This window comes from Schistocerca cancellata, chromosome 3 (genome assembly GCF_023864275.1).
Source record: "Schistocerca cancellata isolate TAMUIC-IGC-003103 chromosome 3, iqSchCanc2.1, whole genome shotgun sequence".
NCBI lineage: Eukaryota > Metazoa > Arthropoda > Insecta > Orthoptera > Acrididae > Schistocerca > Schistocerca cancellata.
Window position 1 is genome coordinate 610,639,710 of NC_064628.1, and position 3,900 is coordinate 610,643,609.

General features: G+C 48.2%; 1 pseudogene; it reads left to right on the forward strand.

Moving 5' to 3' along the window:
* Nucleotides 1-1,304: 1,304 nt before the first annotated feature.
* LOC126177555 (5S ribosomal RNA) lies at nt 1,305-1,422 on the forward strand (annotated as a pseudogene).
* The last annotated feature ends 2,478 nt before the right edge of the window (nt 1,423-3,900 follow it).

Below are 3,900 nucleotides of genomic sequence, written 5' to 3' on the forward strand. Positions count from 1 at the left end.
CTGGGTATCCTACTTACTAAGCTGATATGCTAACTATTACGCCAACGTAACAGTATGATCTAGACGCCTGCACGGACAACCCTAGTTCAGCGCCCTTCCTAACACAACTTCAGTTCATGCCTTTAGCCCATTTGTCCCTTCGTCCATCAGATCAACGTTTGCGGACTTCCTACAAGGACTGCCCAAACCACCGCCTGTACCGAGTGTAAATTGCGTGCATTTCCTCCCTAATACAAGTCTCGTGTCTTTAATAGCCCAACACTCCTCTAACTTGACACAGTGGACGAGATATTTAAAACTACAGTGCGTTCCCAATTCCAGCGTCAAACATATGTTGCGACGGCGGCCGTTTTTCAGTAGCCCGCCTGCCATCCGCAGGCCATAAAGCAGGCGGCAACGGCAGTAGGTCAGCGGCGTCCCACCTGCGGGGTGATGCACGGCCGACTCATTTATCGCTTCCCCCGGCGTGGAGACGGCACGCCCCGGTCACGCATGGCCGGCTGGCCGCACGCCAGGCCGCCGGCTCGCACAGCCCAACAGCCAGGCCACTCCGGGCCGCGCCGCGTCGATATCGCGAGCAGTCTCCAGCCGGCTGCCACGCGGAGGCGTTTCAGAGTTTTCGCCACGAAGAGGCTGCGCTTTCGAGAGCTGCCATCAGAAGTCACTGCACGAAAGAGAAGTTCGTATCCGACTATACCTCGAGAAAGCGATGTACAGGGTCTGTTTGCCAATTGGTACACAGTGACCGGCCGCGGAAGCCGAGGAGCAAACCGTCACGCGCGAGAGCACTGTTGTAAAAGAAGAAGAAAAAGAAAAAAGAACCATGAAGGAATCATCCGAATGCGACGGAAACCGATAGATATGATGTACATGTACAGGCAAACAAATGATTTCAGAAAAAAATGGACGATTTATTCAAGAGAAAGAGATTCACAAATTGAGCAAGTAAATAAGGCGTTGGTCCACCTTCGCTCCTTACGCAAATAGTTATTCGGCTTGGCACTGATTTACAGAGTTGTTCAAATGGCTCTGAGCACTATGGGACTTAACATCTATGGTCATCAGTCCCCTAGAACTTAGAACTACTTAAACCTAACTAACCTAAGGACAGCACACAACACCCAGCCATCACGAGGCAGAGAAAATCCCCGACCCCGCCAGGAATCGGACCCGGGAACCCGGGCGTGGGAAGCGAGAACGCTACCGCACGACCACGAGATGCGGGCATAAACAGAATTGTTCGATGTCCTCTTGAGGGATATTGGAGACTCTACTCATAATGCTTGAAACGTTGTCAACTGGGGGCCAACGGCCTTACCCCAGTGGTAACACCGGTTTCCGTCAGATCACCGCAGTTAAGCGCTGTCGGGCTGGGCTAGCACTTGGATGGGTGACCATCCGGTCTGCCGATCGCTGTTGGCAAGCAGGGTGCACTCAGACCTTGTGAGGCAAACTGAGGAGCTACTTGATCGAAAAGTAGCGGCTCCGGTCTCGGAAACTGACATACGGCTGGGAGCGCAGTGTGCTGACCACATGCCCCTCCGTAGCCGCATCCAGTGACGCCTATGAGCTGAGGATGACACGGTGGCCGGTCAGTACCGTTGGGCCTTCACGGCCTCTTCGGGAGGAGTTTAGTTTTTAGTTGTCAATTGGGTAAACATCTCGCTACCTTGCTGGCCAAGGCAGGGTTTTAACAAGGGCGAAAACGAGAGAAACTTTCATAGTGTGCGGGTGGGCGTTATCTTACTGGAATGTAAACCGAGGATGGCTTGCAATGAGTGGAAAAATGACAGGACGTAAAATATAGTCGATGTATTGCTGTGCTGTAACGGCGCTGCAGATAACAACCAAAGGGATCCTGCTACGAAAAAAAATGACACCCCATACCATAAATACTCGTTGTCGGGCTGTAAGGCTGCCCACAGTCGAACAATTGTCCGTGGCGCCGACAGTCCCGCTATCGCTGGTCATAGAGGCTCAGTTCGAAGCTGGACACGTCACTGAAGACAATTTTATTTGTTTGACGTTGCCGAAATGGCTAATGATTTTGACTGCACCATCACATGTAATGGCATAATATGTGTAATAAAACGCGTTTTTACTCGTGAATTACGTTACAAGAATTCGCAGTTGCGAATATGGACAACCATCAGCTGTATAAAGGAATGACGATAACGAAAAGTTGTGCCGGACCGGGACTTGGATTTCCCGGTTATTGCCAGCTGTCGCCTTAAGATTACGCTATCCGATCACGTGCCACGGCATATCTCGTCAACCATGTGTCTACAACATGCACTCATACATTCATTCCCAAAGTCGCTTGCTTGGTGTCGGCGTATAAATGCATGCGTGCATGTTCGAAGAAATATTATTTCGTGATTTTGAACAACACATGCACTGCTCTGTTGTATCGTGTACTTCATATCGTATGTTTTTACTTAAGTCTGAGGATGGTCGTTACCGACCGGAATTGTCCGCCGCTCGTGGTCTCGCGGTAGCGTTCTCGCTTCCCGAGCACGGGGTCCCGGGTTCGATTCCCGGCGCGGTCAGGGATTTTCACCTGCCTCGAGATGACTGGGTGTTTGTGTTGTCCTCATCATTTCCTCATCATCCAGGAAAGTGGCGAAATTGGACTGAGCAAATGTTGGGAAACTGTACGGGCGCTGATAACCACGCAGTTGAGCGCCCCACAAAACCAAACATCATCATCTCACCGACCGGAATTAATAAAAGCTGATTACAAAGAAATATTTTGATCCAATTCTGGAATAATAATAAAGCGAAGACAATTCTATTCCAGTAGATGAAATTCCTAGGCGAAGGAGTGTGTGGAGTCGCTTCGGAGAGCGGTGGGACACAAACGTGGCCGTCGCCCGACCCGACAAACAGAAGTGACTGTCTGGGATGACGTTTCTTTTCATAGCAGGATTCCTGTGCTTGTTATCTGTGGTACCCTTACTGTGTAGTTGTACGTTAACGGTATCATAATCCCCGTTCTGTTGCCGCCTTTCATGGCAAGCCAGCCTGGTGTTACACTTCAGCAAGATAATGCCCGCCCGCACACTGCAAGAGTTTCTTTGTGCTTGCTAAACTGTACGTTAGCCAGCAAGATCGCCGTATTGGAAACGTTTGTTCCATTACGGTCAAGGCCCTACAACCATCTCGAGCCAATTGGACAGAATTTGATACGATATCTCTCAGGAGGAACTGCAACGATTCTATCAGTCCATATCACCCCGAATAATTGCTTGTATAAGGACCAGAGGCGGACCAGTGCGTTATTCATTTACTCAGTTTGTGAAGCTCTTTCTCTTGAATAAATCGTCCAATTTTTCTCAAATTACAATCATTTGTTTGTCTGCGTATGTACATCCCGTCTACCGGTTTCCGATCCATTCGGATAATTCATATGTGGTTTCTTTTCTCCTTAGAGTATATGTTCATATTAATGAAACTGCGTTCATATGTGACCTGTTGTTTAAAATGCTAGGTTTTTCAGGATCTTTACACATCACACAACTTGCATATCAGGCTCAAGAGTTATTAGCGTTTCCGCGAAATTTGTCTGGAAACTTAAATCGGCTCAGGATTCACATTACGAATACCAAATTTGGTATGAGGGTCTAGGTCATCATCATCACCATCGCCACCATTGTCATTATCATCGTGTACATTTTTGGGTTCTGCTATTACCAGAACATGTACCAACTCTCTTATTCCAGTGTTCTGCTTTTGGCCCACTAGCTTTTATCCTACCAAAGGTTTGAGTTTTATTTCTGCCGCTTAATACTCTAGTAACCGTTTGGTTCGTACTTCGGATACATATTCTCTTAATCGTGCCTAATAGCTGTAAGATATTTAAGATATTCCACAAAAGGACACAATTTTAGTTTTCATTGC